The 27,574-nt window shown below is 40.6% G+C and overlaps 2 long non-coding RNA genes across 2 annotated transcripts; both read right to left on the bottom strand.

The window, feature by feature from the left end:
* Positions 1 to 21,816: 21,816 nt before the first annotated feature.
* On the bottom strand, positions 21,817 to 22,248 carry LOC113321668. Its single transcript, XR_003346827.1, has 2 exons — positions 22,163 to 22,248; positions 21,817 to 21,927 (listed from the first exon to the last, which is right to left on the bottom strand). It is a non-coding gene; the product is annotated as an uncharacterized LOC113321668 (long non-coding RNA).
* Positions 22,249 to 22,348: 100 nt separating this feature from the next.
* LOC113320985 lies at positions 22,349 to 23,299 on the bottom strand. Its single transcript, XR_003346392.1, has 3 exons — positions 23,185 to 23,299; positions 22,984 to 23,106; positions 22,349 to 22,427 (listed from the first exon to the last, which is right to left on the bottom strand). It is a non-coding gene; the product is annotated as an uncharacterized LOC113320985 (long non-coding RNA).
* Positions 23,300 to 27,574: the final 4,275 nt, after the last annotated feature.

Raw genomic sequence — 27,574 nt, 5'->3', positions numbered from 1 at the left:
TCCCTAGGCGCCTCTTTTATATTTTTTATTATTATTTTCTCTCTCCTGTTTTGTGTAGGATTCCTCGTTTGTACATACTTTCAAATGGCCGTTCGTGCATCATTGTTGAGTACACTTTCACCATTTTGGGGCTTACTCGGTGATAGTCCAGATGTCCGATTGTTGAGTAATTATTACTAATTCATAAAATTCAACGGAGAATGATTCATGAAACATAGTAATAAAATGAATTGAGTATTTATTACTAATCCATGAATCTAGTCGGAGGATTCAGGGAACGAAGTAATGAGATAAAATGGTTATCTATTACTAATCCATGGAATCAGTCAGGGATAGCCATGGAACATAGTAATAAGATAAAATAGATTATTTTCTAGGAATTCAGTCGGTGAATGTCACGGTAGAATTAATCTATTGAAGAAGAGATATGAGATAATTGAAGCATCATACTCGTTCTGAAGAGTGCATAGTCAGGAAACAACGTGCAGCGTCGATGTCCTGAAGTCGTTTAGCTCTGCAGCAAACAATTATGTCTAGAGAGCCGGTTGAATCTATACACGGTCTCTCTACATAGTCAGAGAACAACGAGTATCGCCGACGTCCTGAAGGTGTTAAGCCCTCTAACAAACAATTATGTCTAGAGAACCTCCCAATCATTATTCTATGTAGAGGTGAGTCTCTCTATGTAGTTAGGGAAAAACGAGTATCGCCGACGTCCTGAAGGCGTTAAGCCCTCTGACAAAAAATTATGTCCAGAGGACCGCCCAATCATTTTATTCTACATAGAGGGCATGATGAATTGCGCAGCATCGAACGCTCAGTCAAGGAGGCTTTTCGAGAAACATATTCATCATGTCTCTGAGAGGAATGCTCACTCAGTCAGAAATCGTGAAACGGTTCACGATCGTAAAATATGAATCGTCACATGCGTTCCTAAAGCCGGGTCAGAAACATGCAGTATCATGATTTTACGCTTTTAGCCCTTGAAGAAAATCTATCATCAACAAGTCTAACTATCTAGTTGATTCTCTTGGAAATATATTGGAGTTAGTCCATACATATTGCCTAAACGAAATAATGGGTGCGGTTGTTAGACACCTGCTTTTTCAAGATGGTTCATTTCTTCACATACCTCTTTGTCGATGAAGTTCCCAAAATGTATTCGTTTGATCTTCACTCTTCAATCTTCGAGGGTTATTCAGTGATGTTTGATACTCAACTACCATACTATAATCCTAGTCCGAGACTTGACATTAGTAGACTAAAAATCAAGATATAGTTTTGTACATCTAACATTGACAACAAGTTTGAGATACAAAAACTTGCGAGTTCGACCGAGTAGTGCGCTAAAAATCTTCCCCTTTGTCAATTTTAGTGACAAAAATATCAATACATGTGAATCCAAAATAAATAAACCTTTCAGATTAAAATCCATCATGCTTGATTTCTTTAGTTCTTCAACATGGTCTTAAATTATTCGTTCTTCAAGTTCTTCTATGGTTCTGCATGTGATTGCTTCAGCAACTTTGTTGTTGAAGATCCGTAGGTATAACAACTTATGAGAAAACTCTTTCAGAGATTTTCTAGAATGATACTCAATTCACTGTTTGTTATTGTTGATGGTGGTTTTTCGCTCAGGGCTAAATTTGTAAAAGTCTATCTACCTGACCCGACATCAGATGTAGTAGACATTGATATGTCTATATTCCGCGGGGAATTTGGAGAATATATCAAAATCTGACGAGTACCTATGTATCTCTTCATATTATATCGAAACTCAAGCTCCTGGATGAACTGTTTACTAGTATAGAGCCTAATGAGTGTATAAGCTCCTAGCTGCATTACTCACAAAAGCCGGAGCCTGCTGAGTACTTTTCTTGTGCTTATGTTCCCTGGCAGAACCCTTAATATTGGTATGGCATGACGGATTCGTGTTCGCTCGCAGCAGAGTAGCACAGACCTCCAAGTACCAAGGTTAAGGCCCTTGCACAAAATACTCAGCCAGAAAGCAAAGAATAAACAGAGCTGCAGAGTAGGAGAAAGAATGAGGGAAGCGTGTCCATGCCATATGCTAACCGACGCCACTTGGCCATGTCCCATGCTACCTAACCAGCCCTTACTCCTTTGTCGACCAATCAGGTCGCTTTAAACCTTCCACACTCCCATGAGTTGTGGCTGGGACCATATTTGTCGGCCCTATTCCCCATCGACCAATAATGTCGCATTAAACCCGCCACGCGCACCAAAAGGGTAACCGCACCCATGATTGACCGGCTTCTACTTTTATTGACCAATCAGGCTTCCCTCCCGCCACAACTTTAAAATAGGGGGAAATTGCGTCAAGTGGTCGCCATGCCAAATTGGCTTCCCAAAACCACGCCAACACGCCAAAACAAGCATTCCAGGCGCACATGCCAAACGGCACGCCAAACATGCCAAAACAATGCCAATTGCACATGCTAAGTGCACTTTCCAAACATGCCACTTACCGCGACAGCATGCCAAAACGTGCCAGCCCACTCTCTGTTCGTGACCCGCATCACAACGGACTTCAATTTGGCTAGCCTAACCGTTAGGCGCGACCATGCTCTAGTGGCAGTGGATGAAACCCTAATTTCTAGTCGCGGCACAAACTATGCCACTCCGGGCCCATAACATGCCACGAGCCGTGAAAACCTTGATAAAAGCATCACAACATGCCACTCGTGGAAATATTGACTCCCGTGGCCATTTTCACACAATGGTCTGGCTATGGTTCTTTTGGCATGGCTCTGGCACCGTTTATATAAAATTGCCGATGTGCCATGGCCCCATGCCGCATGCCGCATACCATGTGCGCTAATTAGGGTCACTACAAGAAAATGGGGATTTAGTGTCAAAAAAAATTGTCAGGAAATCCCCTGTTTTTGTCTCGAAATATTTTCTGAGATGGATTTTTTTTTGTCACGAAGTTGTCTGAAATACCCCGACTGGGAAAGTATTTCTGGACAAAATTACAAACGGTCACGAGAAAAATTAATTAACAACTAAAAAATTATTGTCAACAAAAGTCTCTTTCACCAACGAAATAAAATTGTCTGCGAAAGTTATTTTAATGACGGAAAAATTCGACACTGAAAGGCATTTTTTTGCGAGCAAGATTTTGTCGCAAAAATATAAATTCCATGACAAACTAATTTGTCTTTAATGATAACTATTCAAGACCAATTAAATTGTCTCAAAAACGAAAGTTTTGTGTCAATTTAATTTGTCTTTAATGACAACTATTTAAGACCAATAAAATTGTCTCAAAAACGAAAGTTCCGTGTCAATTTGATTTGTCTTTAATGATAACTATTTAAGACCAAAAAAATTGTCTCAAAAGCGAGAGTTTTGTGTCAATTTAATTTGTCTTTGATAGTAATTATCTGAAACAAATTTTTTTGTCTCTAATTAATTTAGTCCGAGACAATATCAATAGCCTCTGAATACCAAATTTTGAAGACTAACTTATTCGTCTATAAATATTTTATTAGTGACCAAATTTCTTGCCTTAGAAAGAATTTTCGAAGACAAAATTCTTCCTCCCTGAAAGATTTATTTTTGTCTTTAAATTTTTTATCAATGACAACTCATTTTTCCTTTAAAACAAACTTTCAAAGACAAATATTTTCATCTCTAAAAAACAACACATTTTGTCCCTATATATCCTATCAAGGACAAATACTTCCTATCTAAAGATAAAACAAATCGCCTCCAAATATCTTAATAAATGACCGTTGATTTTTCCTAGACAACTTTCTTGTTCGTTAAAGAGGTTTTTTGGGTCTCTAAATATTTTATTAAGGACTCTTTGTTTGCCTTAGAAAAGAATTTCAAAGACAAAATTATTCCTCTCTACAAGCTTTTTATTAATGCAAACGACAATAATAACAAAAATTCATTCAATAAAATCATAATAGATACTGAGAACAAAATATTTCGGTTCTATTCAATCAAATACATTACCATTACTATGGCAAACAACCTAAAAACAATAAAACTACCAGAAATTGAAATTCATGTAGAAATGAAATCTCTTGACCCTGCTATGCTTGTACCATCTCGACTGTCATCATGACTATTGTTTAATATGCACGTCTTCACAGATATTAAACAAGTGACACTCCAGTAGTCATCCCCAGTTATCTTCAAAGCTATTCAGCCAGGTTCATTTGGTTCAACATTTGAATCAATGTCTCTTGTTGGAATAATGCATTGTCTGCTCGCTTCTTCAGGATTCCATTTCCTTGGCTTTGAACCAAATCTCCAGAAGGCATAATATATCTTTTCATTGAAAATATCAACTTCGTCTCTTTGCTCTCCTTCAATGATGCTTTGTTGTTGGAGCTGAGTCATCTTATCCTACACAAAAATTACATGTTAGTTTACAGGTCGATGAAACTAGGAAAAATAATTAGACAAAAATCAAGCTAATATAACTTTGTGTTGATTAAAAATTTTATTGATCTTCGTCTTTAAGCTAATAGAACAAAAGCACTCGGCTTCTCTTCCAAAGAAAGCTTATATAACTTTGTGTGGCTCACAAATTTTATCGATCTTCATCTTTAAGCTAATAGAACAGAAGCACATGGCTTCTCTTCGGCTGCAAAGAAAGGAGAGCAGGTGAGATACTGAGTTTAATAAAAAACTGAAACAAACATATATAGATAAGAATTTATACAACACAATTCAATTTCCATCATACAGTTACCAATTCGAACAGAATTGTCTAACTAAAAAAATGAGCATTTCGAGTAAATATCTGACGCTTCTTCTTCAAATGTTATGAATACTTCAAGATCACACTGGCCTGCAAGATAAAAAGAAAACAATAGAAACAGATATGAGCCCTTCTGATGGTTTGCTCTTTCCTAAAAATGGTGATGATAGTTTAAAAACTATGATATACCTACTGCGCATTTGCAGGTACATCTTAAAGCCAGTTTCGGAGCTGGGACAGGTGATAGAACCTCGAGTGAATGATATGGACCAACAAATTGTCCGATTAATAAATGTACATAGAATGGACATTATTATTAAAAGCACTAACAAACTGTCGGATTCAGTCACACCTCACAAAAGTATGATATGGTCAATTCTTATCCGGAGGTGGGGTCGAAGATCAAAATACAACCAAGAAAATTTACAAGGCTCACAAGACAAAAATCACCTGATGCAACAACCGAAAGATTTTGTTAGGTGTTGCAACCAATTATTCTCCATATTAAAACCCTTGGAGACCAATGTTTTAGCATTTACATAATCTCCACACTGCAATTTCCACAAATTACTATTTATACATGGATGAATGAAGGACTTCCATACTTTAGAGTCCAAATTTAATATCCCCCCTTTTCTCAGCAGCCCCAACAACAGAAAGAGTACTACTACTCTCAGGTTGCCACTCCATATCATAACATCATCCCCAACACAAAATGCAGGCAATATAAGAGAGTCAGAAACAATTCTCACTTACACAGGAATACACCAAACACCATTCCTCATAAGCTAACGCAGTTTCATCTGCCTAAATTGAAATATAAAGTTTGTCTACGAATCTACAAGAAGACCAGTACCCATCTCGACCTTGCAGCCACCTGACCAGCTACATATCAGTTGAGTGTTTGATCAACTCTGCAAAGAAAAGCATGTTTAAGGCACATGAAGCATAAATTTTAGACATAATAAACCGATAACATGATTAGGTAAAAGAAGAAAAAACCTTTAGTGCTAATAGTATTTGAGGGGGAATAATGAAAGGAAGCCTTTTGTGGTCCTCCATTCATATATGACTCTTCACAGTTATATGAATGAAACCCACCACCGGATTTAGCTGGCTTTGAAGATGGTCATGGAGATTTCTCCTTCTTTGGTGGCTGAATTAAAAAAAAAATATATACAAAATCAGTAAAACAAAACCAATAAAACAATCAAATTGAAAAGATGAACAAATACACAAAACCATCGAATTGCAGTGATGAAGTCATGTACTCTAAAAACATAACCCCGAGGAAGAAATCAAAACCCTTATTAAAAATCGATATTGGCATCGGCGTCCTAATTAGAAATCAAAACTCTAATTATAAATCAAATCCCTAAGGAAAAAATCGACAGAAGATGAGACAACTGGTAGAAATCAAAACCCTAATTAGAGATCAATACAGACTAAAAACTGAGATCTGACGAAATTTGTAGAAAATCTACCATTGATTAAGAAACTTGAACACGATAAGCATCTAATGAAGGTGGTGCGTCACCTGATTTGCTACTGGTACTAGAACTCTTTCCTCTAATTTTTTTCTATTTTTGTTTCTTACGATTGATGAAGAAATTCCAGACGAGAGCTTGAGAAATAGATACCAGACGATAGAGAAGAAAAAGAAAAGGTTCGTTGATAAAAGTTATCGACAGCGGATCTCGACAGGGCCGACCCTGTAAGTTAAAGCAAACAAAGCAGGGCTTGAGGACATATAACAAAAAGGGCCACAAAGTTTCGAAACTTCTCTTACCCCCAACTGAAGGATTTAACTGAACAATCTTATTATAGGGGCGGCATGTTTTATTAGAGGGGCAGCATTCTAATAGGACAAAAAGGGTCATTACATGATCATTTAAGGTGTCCCTTATCAAAAAAATTTAGAAATGACAAATTAACCCTCATTATTGATAACCTAGTTTAGTGATGATAATCAAGTTTAGTGTTAATGATTAATTTCACTTATATTAACTCAAAATCAAAACAAAATCAGATTTTTAGAGTTAAAAAGAAAAAAGTTTAGAGGAGAAGAAAAAGAAAAACTTTTGTGATATTTGTAAACCCTAGATTTTGATTCACTCAACCAAAATGAGTGATTCCAGTGACCCGGTATACTTCTAAATTAGTTCGCATTAGCTTTTTCTCGCTCAAAATTATCTAAAGTACGTAACAAAATCAAAACTTTTAAATTTTCAGAAGAACTTACGGTTGCAATTTTTCTCGTGACCAACCGTAACTCTTAGTTACGGTTCATAAGTTATCGAATACCAACCGTAACTGGTTAAATTTGGGGAAGATCTAATTGTAAAACCAGTTACGGTTGGTAATTAAATTTGGAAAACAATCGTAACTAAATTACGGTTGGTAACTAATGAATTGAGACCAATCGTAACTACCCTACGGTTGGTGTGTCGACTTAACTTTTGAACCGTAAATCCTAATTTAGGAAAAGTTGATATGCCAATCAAGCCAAATAATATTCCACAAAGCATTGGGATTGATGAGGCGACTGAAACTGATATTGACACACCACATTTGAGTCTTAACACTAATGTGCCAAAGTCTAGCGGTCATGGCTACGCCAGGCGCTACTTGCACTATCGTGCCACTGGCACGCACAAACTATGCCAGCCATGCCACCGCGCCACTGGCATGCACGAAACTATGCCAGCCATGCCACAGTGCTACTGGTGTGCGTTAAAGGTGCCATTACATCGTTGGCATGCGCTCAAAGCGCCACCGTGCCATTATCAAGCGCCGACAGGATGTGGCCATAATCAATGGCTATCCTTCCTCGTGAGATGCAATCTCAGCCGTCAAGTTCGTTACCGAACTGACAGGCTTGTGGCGAGTTTTAGGCGACCAGCCGAGATAAACCTAATAACACCGCATGCTATTTTTCTTGCGGCAAGTCTCTTGACCTTGACTTTCCACCCGTAGCAAACTGCTACATGTTTTCCACGAAAACACTCAAGACATCAAACATGTCACAAAACTGGGGGCTACTCATCAGGGTATTGGTCTGGCGGTTTACAGCGTGCGGCGTGCAATACGCCCGTTACAAGAAAGTGTCATGAAGCGGGATGGTTAATGGTGGAAAGGAGTAACGGGTGTAAACGGATCCACTTCCTTCATAATGAAAGCACGATTTCTGACGGTTACACACTCTTCCATCACTCAATCGTTCCCACTTCCTATGACACCAGGGTACGTTTTATTACGACTTGTATAAATAGGTTTCACCTATTTCCACCAAAACACAAGTTTTCGGTCGGCAACAACATAGTATCCAGAAATCACCAAGAGCTGATATCTTTTCACTCCGCAAGCCAGTTCTACTTTCTGATACAAGTCATAAAACAAGCCACATCTTCAGAATTAACGATTCTGGTCTCAACACTCTCTTCGCTTCCCTCCTTAAGACCAACACTTCTTCTTCACTTTGTGACCGAAGCAAGCCTGGAACGGACATTTCTTGGTTTAGGCCAGGATTGACAGATTGATCTCTCAAATCAAAAGTACTCCCATGCAGTGCATTGTTTAAGGTTTAGATTCGTTTCTCATCCACACACCCAAATTTACCAAAACCAGCAGAAACAGTTTTCACCCACAAATAGTTATATGAAGTTTTGTACATAAACTTAACAAACTTCTTGGTGCATAGTACATATTGATACCTTCCTCAAAATGAAATTGTACTAAAACTTTGAATCAATACTACAATGATATGTTCTCCTCCTTAGTCTTCACTTACTTCTTTTATACATAATGGGTAAAACTATATCTTAATTATAGTCCACTTCCTCTTACATAATGCTCAGAAAATCCATATGTTATAGTAGAATACTACTAAATAATTCTTCCCCCTTTTTGTCAACAAAATTGGCAAAGGAGAAAAACAAGGGTGTAGATGGTGGATTTTCAACAAAGGGAAAAAACCATAAAATCATGAGGCATGTTTTTGACACGGCTTTCAGGCATGCATCGATTCATATTTTACGAAGCCATGATGAATATGTTTTCGAAAAGCCTCCACTAGATGAGCATTCGATCCCTGGCATTTCGTCGTGACCTCTATGGAGAATAAAGTATTTGGGCGGTTCTCCGTAGATTGAGAGCTTAACGCCTTCAGGACGTCGGTGATACTCACTGTTCCCTGACTGTAGGAGAGATACCCACCTCCACATAGAAGAATAGTGGGGCGGCGGACGCCTTCAGGACGTGGGTGACACTCACCGTTCCCTGATTATGTGGAGAGACTGTGCATAGATTCAGGCGGTTCTCCATATATGGAGAACACTAACGCCTTCAGGTCATAAACAACATCGTGACTCCCTGACTATGCACCATTTATAATAGATGTGACGCTTTAACTGGCTAATATCTTTTCTGCAATAGATTAATCCTGCCGTGACATTCACTACTGAATTCCCAGAATAATCTATTATTGCTCCTATTCCATGGTCGAATCCACGACCTGATCCCATGGAATGGCAATAACAATTGCTCCTATTCCATGGTCGAATCCACGGACTGATCCCATGGAATGGAAATAACAATTTCTCCTATTCCATGGTCGAATCCACGGCTTGATCTCATAGAATGGCAATAAAACAACTGTGATATCTCATTACTCCGATTTCATGATCGAATCCACTGATCTCATGAAATTGTAATAGATAATCTTAATTACTCCGATTCTATGGTCGAATCCACGATCTCATAGGATGGTAGTGCTTGTTTTATTATTCTGAATTCGTAGTCAATCCACAGCTGATCCTGCGAATTAATAATGAACAATTATTCATTTTTATTACTCAGTTTCATGGATTATTCTCCACTGGATTCATAGATTAGTAATAAATACTCAACAACCGGGCATCTGGACCATCACTGAGTAAGCCCCACAAAAATGGTGCGAGTAAACTCGACAATGATGCACGACTGAGCACCCGGATGCACGAACAAGAGTCCAAAAATATGAAATAATGAGGAATCCTTCGCAAAACAGGAGAAAACAATAAATATTAATAAAATAATAACAGACGTCCAGGGCCGGGCCCACCAGCCGGCCGGCTGGCCGTTCCCTATCCATGATCGGTCCGTCGCTCTCCTATTATTTTCCTTATTTTTTGTTATTTCGTGAACTCACGAAAACTCCTTGGTTTTAGCAACTTTCCTTGTTTTTGCAAAACTCGTGAATTCTCCATAACTTGGTGGATTCACGAAATAATATTATAAAATAAGGAGAGGTGTGCTGGACCGGGCAACCTAACCGTCCGGCCATGCCTAAGCCGTAGCCGGTCCCACACCTCACAATCCTTAGCTTTTTATAATTATTATTCCCTAATCTCACGAAACTCCTCCATTTCAACAAAAACTCGTGGATTCTCAATAACTTCAAGGATTCTCCATAACTTCAAGGATTCATGAAAAATAATAAAATAGGGAAAGGTGTGTGGGACCAGGCAACCTAGTCGGCCGGCCATGCCCTAGCCATGGTCAGTACCACACCTTGCAATCCCTAATCTTTCATAATTATTATTTTCCTTAATTCATGAAACTCCTGGGGTTTGAGAAAAATTCATGATTTCTCCATATTTTCTCGAATATTGCTCAAATCACGAAAAACCAAAAGCCAACATAGTCACACAACAGGCTAGCCTCTCACGGAAATTTTAAATATTAAAACACTTTTATTTTAGTATTCTCAAAATATTGATGAATTGAGCATACACGCTCAATCCAACAAAAATCGAGAATTCTCAGTCAAGATGAAACTCTTCTGAAAATTCACTATGTTGCTCGAACGCGCATAAAAAAATACTGAAACTCTCAGTATGGAGACATGGACACCACGACAACATGTGCATGCCTTCATGACCGACCAGAGTCATTCCTAGGTCTTGCACAAAGCCGGTCTCACAGGTTTTCATAATTCTGACCTAATTTGCTCAATTGCTCATACTGGGCCCGAACTCTCTCCAACCAACTGGGGGATTCTCCAAATGTCCAAAAACTGGTCCCGTGACCACCAAGAGTTGGTCCCATGCTCTTTTGGTCGGTCCTCATCTCTCATACCTAGGTTTTATCACCTAATGTTGAATCCAGCAATATTTCAATAAATGATGAAACCTGCATTTAATCATCGTTCTTTCACCGACTCTCAAACTGAGAACCCTGGTGCGTGCTCACTCGAGCACTGGGAACCCGTGGACGCTCATCATCCCATGTGGTCGGTCCCTCCTCACTCATGACCAATTTTCAGCAATTCACCAATTGATGAAGGATTGATAAAAATTAAGGTTTCGAACAAACGCTCCACGAATCACCGTTCTGAACAAGTTCAAACGCAAAATAATGTTGATTCAGCAATCAACATCCAAATTAATAATATTCGGTAATTCACCAATATTTTTGATTGATATTTTATTGGGTCACGGAACCAGTAAATAATTCGTCGAATTGAGCAATACTTTCTCAGTTGCTCGAATATTGATCCAACCATCAATGTTCAGTAATTCATCAGTAGTTTGTTGAATTGAGCAACACTTGCTCAGTTGCACGCCAAAATTATCAAATTCTTTGAATTGAGCAATACTTTCTCAATTGCTCGACAAACTCTCAACATTCAGCAATTCGTCGAGTTGAGCAATACTTGCTCAGTCGCTCTAGTCAGTAATTTATTGACATCTCAGAGAACTACATGTTCAATCCATGAATCACTGAGCATTCACCACTTATGCTCGATTCAACAAAACTAGACTTACAGTCTAAATCAGTCAACAACTGACTAACTAATACACGTCTGCCTTGCAGACTCCACGATTCGTGAAATATCAATCACGTCACTAATGGGGGGATATCACTTAGGGTTTTGGTCTGGCGGTCTACGGCACGTGGATTCATCCACAAAGAGAAATGTGCGTAAGTCATGTAAACGGTTGAAGGAGTGGGTGCACGATCCGTCAAGTCTCCGCACGATATGGAACTGACTTTACCACGATCTCCCACTTTCCCACTCTTTCACTCAAGAAACCGTCACACTTACAGGGATCAGTGGTACATCATTCTGGCAATATAAATAAGTCTAAATCGAGGACATCAGGATATCATCAATCATCGATTATCATCATTATCCGTCAACAACTCGATATAAACTTATTCACAGAACTCAACTTCAGCAGTTCAGTAATATTGCAGAAACCTTAAATACATCCACAATCCTTGATCATCACTGATCCCACACAACTCTCAGCTTCCCTCCTACAGATCAACCCATCTCCCTCTTTGCGACCGAATTGACTCTGGAACTGCCATTATCTTGGTTTAGACCGGAGTCATACAGATTGATTTCCCGAATCTAAGCACCCCCTTTGCAACGGTGCATCTGTGTGAGGTTCAGCAGTGCGCTCGGTTGAGGAGTCTCGACAGCACGCTCGATTCTCCACTTTCATAGAAAACCAGCAAACTGTTTTTCCCCATCTACAGATTGGCGAACACAGTGGGAGATTAATCTCTCGGTTGCAATCTCACATTATCGCAAAATGGTTGATCTTAGGTCAGGTTCAGTTACAAATCCTAACGCGAAATTCGAGCACTTGGAGGAAATTCGAACTCTGAAGAGGTTGAAACAATAACCTACAAAAGATACATAGAAATCATCAAGAGGTTTCGCATTCAGGCAAGTCTCGTTCCTTCCATGTATATGTCTTCCATTCCCTCACATGTTATTCTAGCATGGGGACTCAATTCATCTAGCATCTCTGTTATTACAAGATGCTATGAGTGGGTAATCTCACTCCAGCAATATTTTACCAAGTGGTTGAACCTGACACCGCTTTGAATCGAGCATCTCACCGTGAAATTCACCACTGAGAGATGACGGAAGCATGGCAAAGAACACTTTGGTAATTTCTCCATAGACTTGCAGGAATGTCCACGAGTGCCACAAAATCAGAAATCTCTGATGTATGCACAAGTGTTGAATCTCTCGCAGTGGAATGCTGAATCGACAGAATATACACGAAGCCGAGACGATCAAGCATAAGACATTCGACGCTTCAGCGCTCAAGCACATAACAAGTCTTCGAATTGTACTCCCAATCAAAGAGTACACCTTCAATAATAACGCCTCTAGCTTCAGCACAGTATCTCGATGTGACACACTGGTTCAACACTGACACGATCAAAGTATAGCTGAATTACAATCGATAAGCCTTCACTATCCCATGATAAGATTTCTGAAGTAGATGCAACACCGTTCATCAATGGATGCTACAAACTCCTTCAACTCTACTAAGTGAATGAGGGATGCACTGGGGACTTGATTTTATTGGAAATATCAATTTAATATATTTCAAAAAATGTTATCCACATAACAAGTTATTGCAACCTAATGTGATTCCATGAAACGGCGTCAAACGGAACCTCTCTACATCAAAATCCCCTGCACGACTGGGGAACTTCCTCTCTTCACCAATCATACCCAGAATGAAGACTGTTGCTGCTATCTACCGCGCAACAACATCAATTCCACGACGAAGCCACTTCACAGTAAAGTCATAACAGGAGGATTTGGGTTGAAATTCTAATACACCTTCATCTTAGGAATTTTCAACTCACCAATTAGTTCGTGCATGCTCACTGGACGGAAGAGAAAAGACTATCATCTTCGTTCTCTGTATCAACTCCAATCATAGTATCGGCATCAGCATGTGGAGGAAATCTATTCATGGTCTCAGCATCAACAAGAATTTATGGAGAACTTCCAGTTGTAATCTCAACATCACTCTCGGGCGCAACATCTGGCTTCATCAACTATCCATTCTCTATGAATCATACTTCTTCAATCCTTAATGATTCATATCAAGATGTGTAAACATGAAAACATGCTAACATGAACGTCTTTCCAAAGCTTGCCCGGCAGACGGGCACAAAACCAAAATCTTCTACAAGATGTTCTCATCGCCTCTACAAGTGAGATACGACATGATCCAGGCCATGGGTTTACAAAAACGTACCAATGGGTGAGGAATGGGACAATACTTCCTCAACAAAAGATGTTCATCTACGTTTATTCTACAACATACCAAAAGGGTGCATCAATCGGGCATACGAGCTGAAAGATATGGCCTTTACCGTCAGGTCTACGACATCTGAAAAATTTGTACGAGATTACAAATTACAAATGTGAACGCTTAGTTGGCTGACCTATGCAACTCCAAATTGAGTGATTATATTATCATGTGATAACTAAGTCTCTTAGCTTCAAAATTTGGGGTCAAGCATCGAATTCTGACGTCATATGAGGTTCCTACAGCTTCCAGAGCATACAACATGCAAGTAGCAATTCTTAGACGGGATTCATAACCTCCACAGTCGATCGATGTCCACAAGGTCCTTCCGCTAAATCCTTCATCAAGGTACCTCCAACTTCGACCACCTAAGTCATTACATCAATTTTTCAACCTGGGTCCTCTATCTAGGTCTTACCAGAAGAAGGGAAAACGAAAGGGAGAGACTTAACAAAATACTGGGGACTGATGGTCCGTTGGTCAAGACGATCGATTTCACACTCCAAAACCAATCAAGAAATCAAAACCAAAATAAAACCTCGCATCTCTCAGAAGTCCAAGATTCAAGATATCATGGAAAGAAAACTAAAGAAAGTCAGCAAAATAAGATTTCTGTTTTTCTGCATCCTCCAAGACTTGCAAAGCATCTTTCTCCGCCTCCAGCTTCTTGGTCAGATCAGCAACTTCATCCATCTTCTTCAACACGGCATCACTGGTGGTGAAAGGAGTGTCACCTTCCACTGCTTTCCTGATAGCATCAATCTTTTGACGAAGCCACTTCAGATTGAAGCCAAGTTCTTCAGCTTTCTTCAAGTTGTACTCCCAATCAAAGAGTACGTCCCGGGTTACAGTATTTCTAGCTGTGATACGGATATCATTTATAATACGCAAGATGACTTCTACTTGCCTTGTTAAGAAATAGCTATGATCTGGATCCTTGGTAACGACGATGTGCCCATACATCTTCCACGGTTTCTTGTACATAGTAACATATCCAATGGGGACGCTAAATCCACCAAGAAACCTGTGATATGGGAGTATCTCACCAAATGGAGGAGTAAAAGCAGTCCCTGCGTTGGGATACTCATGCACTATTATTCGGTTCTCAGTCGCTGGAACAACATCAGCAATCATAGGAACAACTTCGGTTGGAGCAGCTTCTTTCATTCTCGATTCGGGTTCCACCATCTCACACACAATTGGAGTTTCAGTCACCTCCACGGCATCAACAACAAGTGTTACATGAACTTTAGGTACAGGGATGGAGGTCTCATTATCAACGGCACCATGCTTACTCAAGTCATCATTGTTGGATCCATTATTCCTAACTTCAGCATTTGGCACCTAATGTGAAGATTACATGGGATTAGAATCATTCAAGCGTGGAAACCCAACACAACCATAAAATCCAGCATGTAAGTGAACTAACATCATCTAAGTTCTTTACTATGCATATAAAACATGAGCAAATAGTGTAGAAGCCATGAAATACGTTTTTCAGACAAGCTCATCTGAAGAGATTCTACACTTCCCTATATTAAGACGAACTGGGAGCAATTGGTAAGGAATTTAAGGTTGGATCATATACCATTCTGTTCGTATGGATGTTGTCTACAACATATCAAAATTTCATAGCAATCGGATGAACGAGCTAACATATGTGGCCAAAACATCGGATAATATGCAACCTGGAAAAGTTTTGAAGGTCTCCTGGAAGTTCACTATTACTACTTTTTCAGGCCCTAAAAATGCTCAAAATTCAAAAAGGTTTTATTTTTCGAAGCTTGGAAATTTCCTGGGCTTAAAGATACATACGCAGACCGCGGAAATACGATTTCGGACGAGGATTCTACAACATTTCTAGTAAAATCTGAAGTCTGAAATTTTCTGGTGACGTATTTCGGCAAAGTTATCCATAAATTTACATGGATTCTCATTCATTCATTCACAAATCAACAATTTCATACTTCAATGAAGAAATTACAGGAGATATACTTACTAACGGAGTCTCTAAATCATTTGAAGGCTCAGCAATACCGGGATCTCCATTGGCAACGCCGTTATCTCCATTCGGTTCGGGATTTCGGGAATTCTCCATATTCCCATGTCCCAGAGAAGAGTACGCTTCATCAACATGCTGCTTATCTACAATGATTTCTTCTTGGATTCATCAACAACAATTATTATTATTTCATTCAAGGAGATGCGCACAAAAAAGATACTTACATCGACTTCTTCATCAGTGCTGGATTCCTGAATTTTTCCCGGGAACAAGTTGAAGACCATCAATCGGTGGAGCAAAAGTCTGAAAAGAAATAACAAACCTTGATATCGTGATCCTAATTTGACGGTCAAATTCATGACACAAGGAGCACTAACAACTCACTAAAGATACGGCTTGGGACTGCACGTCATTTGCTAACCTCTTGTAGTCCTTACTTCTGGGTTCTCTGCTCCCGTAGACTTTCTTCCATTTCCGTGGAGTCTAAATTGATCCAGGATTTCACTATACGATCATCCTGCGGTAAAGCTAATAAAATAACCAGAAGTTCAACTCGATATGAAGGATCTCTCACCATCAATCAGAGGTCCCAGGAGTACCATTTCTTAAAATTTCATCCTTAGAGATGTCATCCCTAGAAACGTCGTCTTTGAAAGTGTCATCATGGGAGTCGGTCAATCTTTCAAAGTGTCTATGACAGATGCATAACATTCAGCACATCATTCATACAAAGCCCAGGATTCAACAAAACAATGAATCATGGAATAGAGATGCTCACATCAGCGTCTGCAAAAATGGTAATCCCCAACTCTTACCTATTTTACGATTTCACTAGACTTTAGTGATGACACGAAACTTCGAAAACTTGCTCACTCCTTCAAACCTGCGAAGACGAGCAAAACTTATCATTCTAGAGTCAACATTTACTTTTCACAAAACTATGAATAGTTCACATAACCTTTCATGTGAACATTCGCTGATTTTCTACATGTGTGCATACACTATAAAATCACTAAACTCATACATACATTATTTCATCACATATACAATTGTTTGATTTTAGCAATTTCTCAAAAATCATAAATTGTTTTTCATAAAACCGTGAACAACCCACGTAAATTGTGAACATCGACTGATTTTCCAAAATTGGACAAACGTCCATTCTATAACTGTGAAAACTCAGACATTATTTCACCATGTATGATTATCTACTTTCAACAGTTGTTCAAAATCAAAACATTGATTTTACAGAAAATATTTTTAACGTGAAACTCACGTAAATTTGAAAATATATATTTTGCTCCCTTGTGCGAGCACCCGTTTTTGAAACAAGAGCATATTTTCAAAAATAAAAATTTTCATGAGGTCATTAGACTCAGGTCTATTTTGTTTGTTTCTTAAACTAACGAACAAACGTCTGTTCCTAAAACAAGGATTTCCTTTTTTTGGCCGAGCCCATAAATGCTAAACTGACCAAAACTGGACTTTCAACAGACCAAATCAGCGATGCTTCATCTCCGTGCTCACGGAATCACATTCTATCATACCATCAGGGTCCTCACCCAAACATTTGCTCGTACATGACACCATTGGAGCAAATCGAGGATTCTGACGATACCTTTGTAGACCGAGTTCAACCACTGATATCGTCGACTGAAAATCACCATTTAATGATTACTGCGGAACATGAATGTTCCTCACTAAGCAGGGGACTTAATGTAGATGGTGGATGTTTAACAAAGGGCAAAATCCGTAAAATCATGAGGCATGTTTTTGACACGGCTTTCAGGCATGCAACGATTCATATTTTACGAAGCCATGATGAATATGTTTTCGAAAAGCCTCCACCAGCTAAACGTTCGATCACTGGCATTTCGTCATGACCTCTATGCAGAATAAAGTATTTGGGCGGTTCCCCGAAGATTGAGAGCTTAACTCCTTCAGGACGTCGGTGATACTCATTGTTCCCTGACTGCAGGAGAGAGACCCACCTCCATTTAGAAGAATAGTTGGGCGGCAGACGCCTTCAGGACGTTGGTGACACTCACCGTTCCCTGATTATGTGGAGAGACCGTGCATAGATGCAGGCGATTCTCCGTAGATTGAGAACAATAAGGCCTTCAGGTCGTAAACAACATCGTGACTCCCTGACTATGCACCATTCAGAATAGATGTGACGCTTTAACTGGCTAATATCTTTTCTGTAATACATTAATCCTGCCGTGACAACATCTATTATTGCTCCTATTCCATGGTCGAATCCACGGCCTGATCCCATGGAATGGAAATAACAATTTCTCCTATTCTATGGTCGAATCCACGGCCTGATCCCATGGAATGGCAATAACAATTGCTCCTATTCCATGGTCGAATCCACGACTTGATCTCATAGAATGGCAATAAACCAACTGTGATATCTCATTACTCCGATTTCATGATCGAATACACTGATCTCATGAAATGGTAATAGATAATCTTAATTATTCCGATTCTATGGTCGAATCCACGATCCCATAGGATGGTAATGCTTGTTTTATTATTCTGAATTCGTAGTCGAATCCACAGATGATCCTGTGAATTAATAATGAACAACTATTCATTTTTATTACTCAGTTTCATGGATTATTCTCCAATGTATTCATAGATTATTAATAGATACTCAACAACCGGGCATCTGGACCATCACTGAGTAAGCCCCATAAAAATAGTGCGAGTGTACTCGACAATGATGCACGACTGAGCACCTGGATGCACGAACAAGTGTCCAAAAATATGAAATAATGAGGAATCCTTCGTAAAACAGGAGAAAATAATAAATATTAATAAAATAATAAGAGACACCCAGGGACGGGCCCACCAGCCGGCCGCCTCTCCCATTATTTTCCTTATTTTTTGTTATTTCGTGAACTCACGAAAACTCCTTGGTTTTAACAACTTTCCTTGTTTTTGCAAAACTCGTGAATTCTCCATAACTTGGTGGATTCACGAAATAATATTATAAAATAAGGAGAGGTGTGCGGGACCGGGCAACCTAACCGGTCGGCCATGCCTAAGTCGTGGCCGGTCCCACACCTCACAATCCATAGCATTTTATAATTATTATTCCCTAATCTCACGAAACTCCTCCGTTTCAACAAAAACTCTTGGATTCTCCATAACTTCAAGGATTCTCCATAACTTCAAGAGTTCATGAAAAATAATAAAATAGGGAAAGGTGTGCGAGACCGGGCAACCTAGCCGGCCGGCCGTGCCTTAGCCATGGCTGGTCCCACATCTTGCAATCCCTAATCTTTCATAATTATTATTTTCCTTAATTCATGAAACTCCTGGGGTTTGAGCAAAATTCATGATTTCTCCATATTTTCTCGAATATTGCTCAAATCACGAAAAACCAAAAGCCAACATAGTCACACGACTGGCTAGCCTCTCACGGAAATTTTAAATATTAAAACACTTTTGTTTTAGTATTCTCAAAATATTGATGAATTGAGCATACATGCTCATTCCAACAAAAATCGAGAATTCTCAGTCAAGATGAAACTCTTCTGAAAATTCACTATGTTGCTCGAACGCGCATCAAAAAATACTGAAACTCTCAGTATGGAAACACGGACACCACGACAACATGTTCATGCCTTCATGACCGAACAGAGTCATTCCTAGGTCTTGCTCAAAGCCGGTCTCACAGGTTTTCATAATTCTGACCTAATTTGCTCAATTGCTCATACTGGGACCGAACTCTCTCCAACCAATAGGAGGATTCTCCAAATGACCAACAACTGGTCCCGTGACCACCAAGAGCCGGTTCCATGCTCTCTTGGTAAGTCCTCATCTCTCATACCTAGGTTTTATCACCTAATGCTGAATCCAGCAATATTTCAATAAATGATGAAACCTACATATAATCATCGTTCTTTCACCAACTCTCAAACTGAGAACCCTGGTGCGTGCTCACCCAAGCACTAGGAACCCATGGACGCTCATCATCCCATGTGGTCGGTCCCTCCTCACTCATGACCAATTTTCAGCAAATCACCAATTGATGAAGAATTGATAAAAATTAGGGTTTCGAACAAACGCTCCACGAATCACCATTCTAAGCAAGTTCAAACACAAAATAATGTTGATTCAACAATCAAAATCCAAATTAATAATATTCGATAATTCACCAATATTTTTTATTAATATTTTATTGGGTCACTACACCAGTAAATAATTCGTCGAATTGAGCAATACTTGCTCAGTTGCTCGAATATTGATCCAACCATCAATGTTCAGTAATTTATCAGTAGTTTGTTGAATTGAGCAACACTTGCTCAGTTGCACGCCAAAATTATCAAATTTGTCGAATTGAGCAATACTTGTTCAATTGCTCGACAAACTCTCAATATTCAGCAATTCTTCGAGTTTATCAACACTAGATCAGTCGCTCTAGTCAGTAATTCATTGACATCTCAAAGAACTACATGTTCAATCCATGAATCACTGAGCATTCACCACTTATGCTCGATTCAATAAAACTAGACTCACAGTATAAATCAGTCAACAACTGACTAACTAATACATGTCTTCCTTGCAGACTCCATGATTCGTGAAATATCAATCACGTCACAAATGGGGGGATATCACTTAGGGTTTTGGTATGGCGGTCTACGGCACGTGGATTCATCCACAAAGAGAAATGTGCGTAAGTCATGTAAACGGTTGAAGGAGTTAGAAAAGTAGTGCGTGCATGATCAGTCAAGTCTCCGCACGACATGGAAGTGACTTTACCACGATCTCCCATTTTCCCATTCTTTCACTCAAGAAACCGTCACACTTACAGGGATCAGTGGTACATCATTCTGGCAATATAAATAAGTCTAAATCGAGGACATCAGGATATCATCAATCATCATCATTATCCGTCAACAACTCGATATAAACTTATTCACAGAACTCAACTTCAGCAGTTCAGCAATATTGTAGAAACCTTCAACACACCCACAATCCTTGATCATCACTGATCCCACACAACTCTCAGATTCCCTCCTACAGATCAACCCATCTCCCTATTTGCGACCGAATTGACTCTGAAACGACCATTGTCTTGGTTTAGGCCGGAGTCATACAGATTGATTTCCCGAATCTAAGCACCCCCTTCGCAGCGGTGCATCTGTGTGAGGTTCAGCAGTTCGCCCGGTTGAGGAGTCTCGACATCACGCTCGACTCTCCACTTTCCTAGAAAACCAGTAAACCGTTTTCCCCATCTACAAAGGGATTGTAATGAAACTACACAAAAGAGTTATCGAGACTAGGGATAACATACCAGCTTTTTATTTAGATGATTCCACCAAGTAAACTTAGCGTCTTCATCAAGAAGACATACATGTATAGTCATTTCCTACAATTCCACAATTACACTCCCCACAAAGATATATTAAGTAACCACAAGCTCAAATTAAACTATACCTTATTTGACGTCATTCCTAAAATAACAACATGAGCGACATTTCTCTAACTATAAGAGAAGTATTTTCTTAGATAATTACAAATTTACTCGCCAGTTAGGAATAGAGCTGGCAAACGGGCGGGATGGGTCTGGCTTGTGACCAACCCGCGGGTTACGGGTTAATACCAGCCTGAGCTCGCGGGTTGAAATTCTTCACGGGTGGTCATTTATCCTACCCGCGCCCGTCCCGGGTAAAGCTCGCGGGTTCACGGGTGCTCACGGGTGAACTGGTTTTTGTTGAGTTAACTCGCCAGAAACCGATTTTTGGGATATTTCCGGCCATATTCAGCCCATCTAAAGTTCCTTTCCTACAACCTAAGTACCTAACATTCATCCAATTCATTTTTATATCAATTCAAAAACTCAAAATTACAAAACTAAACTAATTTTTCCTTTAAAGAAACACAGATACTACTATACTAGTCATTAGTAGTTTAGTACTTAAGTACTTTAGTTACAACTTACAGACTTACAGTTCATGAATCATGATGATATTTCCAAGTTTCCAACAATGAAAATAAACATAGTTTCCAACAATGAAAATAAACCTCCGAGACTGTACCATATTAATAACCACTTCCTGCACAAAATATATATTGTGTGGTTAGTCAAAAAAGTGTGAACTGTCAAAAAAAACATCTCCAATCTCTTTTCTATGCAAATTGGAGACATTGGTAAGTGATAAATAACTGTCTGTCCAAAAAACATTCTCTTTGAGTTGCTCCAACTATTCAATATGAATCTGTAATTTCAAGAAAAAATAAACCAAGCAAAAAAAAAGATTCAAGTCAAAAACATGGAATTTGCATAATTACCCCGCTTTATATTGAAGAAGTACGCATACTAACTAGACGCATAAGAACTTACTTCCTCCACATCCTCCACTGCCCCATCCTCCACTGCAACCCAAACACACGATCAGATGGTGATTGTGTACAGAAAGAATGAAAATTACCATAAAAGATAAAGAAGTCAAATTTTATTTGATTTAAATTTACAAAATGTACTTACAGATTTAGGGGACAACCACTTATCCAAACTGCTCAAACCAAAATTTAAAGATTTCACTAGAACTCCAATCTACAAAACAAAAAGGATGCAAGTACAGCAGTAACAGCACTGGTTTAAATGTAGAAAAATGCTGGTAATATGAATGATACTTCGAAAAAGATAAACAAGATAAATAAAGAAAGACCTTTTGTATATGATTTCAATCACATCAAGCATGTTAAATCTCAACCAAAATTCAAACTAAACTCATTCAATTTGAAGCTCATACAATTAATATCTCAAATTCACAAGCAAACTCTAAACTGCTCATTCAATTCCAACCCATTACTCATAGTACCATTACTATCATTTCAATTTCACAAGCAAAACTGTTGAATACGAATACAACAAATAAATCATGGAAGTATGGAACTGAACAACATGAGTACATGACCAAATCAAACAGATCTTGTATATATAATCATCAGATTCATCACCAATTACAATCATACAATAAACTAAAACATGTGAAATTCAAAAAAATCTTAATCAAATCAAATTCAAAATCAAACAGAATAACAGATCTACTAAGAACAAGTCAAACTGAAGACTGAACTCAAATCGAATGAAAAAAAAAACATCTTACATATTATTAATCGAACAGAAAATCAATTCACTCTTCACGAACCCAGAAAATCAATTCGTTGTTGTATTCCTCCGATCTTCACGAGCCCAGAAAATCAATCCGCTCTTGTATTTCTCTTCAAGACTTCAAACAATTTGTTATTCAAGCAGGCTAATCAAAAAATTTATATAAAGAAGAAAACAAATAAGAAAATCTGATTACCTGTCTTTGATCTTTAGATGAATCTAATAATTTTTCTGTCACTTCTGTGAATCTGTGAAGTTTACTCAGGAGAGTAGGAGACTCAGCAGCGCTGCAGCAGGGTCAGGGAAGAAGAAAGAAGAGGAAGGCGAGCTCGGGTTTTTTCCTTTTATATGAAGAGGAACGAACATGTTACATGACACGTAACAGATAACTGTGTCATTGTGTGACACGCAGCAGCCTAAGTGGCAGTGGGTGCGGACCGAGCCGGGTTACCCGCGGGTTGCACGGGACGGGACGGGTTAACCCGTTTCTTCACAAGCCACTAATTATACAACCCGCGCCCGTCTTGTGTAGTTACGATCCGGGACGGGCACGAGTTTTCACGGGACGGGACGGGCCAACCCGCGGGTTTTGGCTCGGATTGCCAGCTCTAGTTAGGAACAAAGTAAGTCTATATCCCAAATACTTTTCTTTCTTTTCACCAGTTATGAAGGTAAAAACAACAATCTTAATATTAGAGGCACTAAGATACATTACTTTCATGAGAAAAATAATCACCGACAAAAACTATTCTCTAGGCCCGTTACGAACAAAAAGTATAATTTTAGCGATATGACTCAAGAATTATATATTTTCAAGCCATGTACGAACGTAGTGATTAAAGTTCTCGATATTATCCCCTTCCAGTTATATATGGTTTCTGAGAGGAAATGTGACAACTAAGAATATCTTACGGAGTCCCTACAATATATTCATAAAATGTAACCATGGGAAGATCAATATTGCAATTCTCAAAATAATTTACTTCTCTTGTAGTGATGAACAGAAAGAGTTAAAAGCTTAACCTATAAGAATATATGGGATATTCGTTCTAATTACTAGAAGATATGTGCGCAAAAAAAAATCTCACAATATAAACAACACACATGATAATCGATAAACATACACATTACATTCATCTACAGGCTAAAATAAAATTTAAATAAATAAACTAATCATTTCAAGATGATAGTACCTAGAATAGCTAATGTAAACACATAAATAGAATATTACAAAAGCTAGTGTTCCTCCTGTTGATGGTGGTTTTTAGATTAGGGTCAAAATCGTAAAACTGTACATCTGACATGACGTCACTATGACCATTAGCACATTTATTAAATCAATCAGCATGCCTACGTAAGAATTACCGGGGTACCCTTTTTTTACATGGGTCATGTTTCACGGCAGAACCCTTAACATTGACTGACATCATCTATGCCGAACCCTAATTCTCATGCTACCGCGCCAAGGCATGCCAACCATGCAAGTCGCACCACTGTGCCAATGGAAGACCATGCCAGCCACGTCACCGCGCCAAGGCATGCCAACCATGCCAGCCACACCACTGTGCCAATGGAAGACCATGCCAGCCATGACACCGCGCCAAGGCATGCCAATCATGCCATCCACACCACTGTGCCAATGGCATACCATGCCAGCCACATCTCCGCGCCAAGGCATGCCAACCATGCCAGCCGCACCACTGCGCCAATGGCATGCCATGCCAGCGCACCTCCGTGCCAAGGCATGCCAACCATGCCAGCCGCACCACTGCGCCAATGGCATGCTATGCCAGCCGCACTTCCGCGCCAAGGCATGCCAACCATTCCAGCCGCACCACTGCGCCAATGGCATGCCATGCCAGCCGCACCACATGTGCCAATGGCATGCCAACAAACTTGTTGCGCCATACCATGCGGGCCTTCCCTATGCGGATACCAAAACGAAGGTGTGCGACGATCAACGACCACCCTTCCATCTTATATGCAAATCTTAGCCGTCCAAGGTCGCCAAACAACGCATGGTAACCTTTGGCCCAAAACCTAGTTTTGGCCACGTCAAACCGCGCCAAGGCATGCCATGCCACACGTTCCAATGGCATGCCAACCACCTTGTCGCACCATACCATGCCGGCCTTCCCTATGCGGCTACCAAAACGAAGGCATGCGATGATCAATGGCCACTCTTCCATCTTAGATGCAAATCTTAGATGTCCAAGGTCGCCAAACAACGGATGGTAACCTTTGGCCCAACGCCAAAACCCTATTTTGGCCGCGCCTAAACCACGCCAAGGCATGACGACCATGCCACATGTGCCAATGGCATGCCGCGCCATCCACCTTGTCGCGCCTAATCCATGCCATGCCGGCCTTCCCTTCACGACTGCCAAAACGAAGGCGTGCGACAATCAACGACCACCCTTCCATCTTAGATGGAAATATCAGCCGTCCAAGGTCACCAACCAACGCGTGGTAACCTTTGGCCCAACGCCAAAACCCTAGTTAGGCTGCGCTTAAACCACACCAAGGCATGCCGACCATGCCACATGTGCCAATGGCATGCCGCGCCTAAGCCATGTCGGCCTTCCCTTCGCGGCTACCAAAACGAAGGCGTGCGATGATCAACGACCACGCTTCCATCTTAGATGCAAATCTTAGCCGTCCAAGGTCGACAAACAACGCATGGTAACCTTTGGACCAACGTCAAAACCCTAGTTTGGCCGCGCCTAAACCACGCCAAGGCATGCCGGCCATGCCTTAGGTGCCAATGGCATGCCGCGCCTAAGCCAAGCCATGACGGCCTTCCCTTCACGGCTGCCAAAACGAAAGCGTGCGATAATCAACGGCCACCCTTTTATCTTAGATGCAAATCTCAGCCGTCCAAGGTCACCAATCAACGCATGGTGACCTTTGGACCAACGCCAAAACCCTAGTTTGGCCGCGCCTAAAGCACGTTAAGGCATGCCGACCATGCCACATGTGCCAATGGTATGCCGCGCCATCCACCTTGCCGCGCCTAACCCATGCCATGCCGGCCTTCCATTCACGGCTTCCAAAGCGAAGGCTTGCGACAATCAACGACCACCCTTCCATATTAGATGCAAATCTCAGCCGTCCAAGGTCACCAACCAACGCATGGTAACCTTTGGCCCAATGCCAAAACCCTAGTTTGGTCGCGCCTAAACCACGCCAAGGCATGCCGACCATGCCACATGTGCCAATGGCATGCTGCAACATCCACCTTGCCGCGTCTAAGCCATGCCATGTCGGCCTTCCCTTTACGGCTGCCAAAACGAAGGCGTGCGACCACCCTTCCATCTTAGATGCAAATGTCAGCCGTCCAAGGTCACCAACCAACACATGGTAACCTTTGACCCAACGCCAAAACCCTAGTTTTGGTCATGCCCAAACTGCGTAAAGGCATACCGGCCATGCTACATATGCCAATGGCATGCCGCGCCTAAGCCATGCCATGCCGGCCTTCCCTTCACGGCTTCCAAAACGAAGACGTGCGACAATCAACGGCCACCCTTCCATTTTAGATGCAAATCTCAGCCGTGCAAGGTCACCAACCAACACATGGTAACCTTTGGCCCAATGCCAAAACCCTAGTTTTGGTCACGCCCAAACCGCGCCAAGGCATACCGGCCATGCCACAGGTGCCAATGGCATGCCAGCCACCTTGCCGTGCTATACCATGTTGGCCTTCCCTATGCGGTTACCAAAACAAAGGCGTGTGGCAATCAACGGAAACCCTTCCATTTTAGATGCAAATCTCATTCGTCCAAGGTCACCAAGCAGCACATGGTAATCTTTGGACCAACGTCAAAACCCTAGTTTTGGTCACGCCCAAACCGCGCCAAGGCGCGCCGTAGATGCCACATGTGCCAATGGTATGCCATCCACCTTGTCGCGCCATACCATGCCGGCCTTTCCTATTCGGGTACCAAAACAAAGGTTGACGACGATCAACGGCCATCCTTCCATCTAAGATACAAATCTTAGTCGTCCAAGTTCGCCAACCAACGCATGGTAACCTTTGGCCCAACGCCAAAACCTTTGTTTTTGTCATGCCCAAACCGCACCAAGGCATGCCAGCCATGCCACATGTGCCAATAGCATGCCAACCACCTTGCTGCGCCATACCATGCCGGCCTTCCCTATGTGGCTACCAAAACAAAGGCTTGCGAAGATCAATGACCACTTTTCCATCTAAGATGCAGATCTTATCCGTCCAAGGTTACCAGGTAACGCATGGCAACTTTTGGCCTGACGCCAATCCCTAGTTTGGTCGCGCCCAAACAAAGCCAAAACTCTAACTTTTGACCGCGCCTAAACTAGGCCATATTAAAGTCGTACCGGCCATGCTTTCATGCCACTAGCTACCAAACGAAGGGTTGCAATAATCAACGGCTACCCTTCCTCTCAAGATGAAAAATCTCGACCGTCGAAGGTCCCCACCGAGCCGGCAAGTCTCCCAAGCTCAACTTGACGAACAACAACATGCTACATGTTTTCCACGAAAATACTCGAGACATCAACACATGTCACAAACTGGGGGATGCTCATTGGGTATTGGTTTGGCGGTT

The sequence above is a fragment of the Papaver somniferum genome, chromosome 11 (genome assembly GCF_003573695.1).
Source record: "Papaver somniferum cultivar HN1 chromosome 11, ASM357369v1, whole genome shotgun sequence".
Classification (NCBI taxonomy): domain Eukaryota; kingdom Viridiplantae; phylum Streptophyta; class Magnoliopsida; order Ranunculales; family Papaveraceae; genus Papaver; species Papaver somniferum.
Note: the sequence above shows the minus strand (reverse complement) of the source record. Positions and strands in the feature narration are given on the sequence as shown.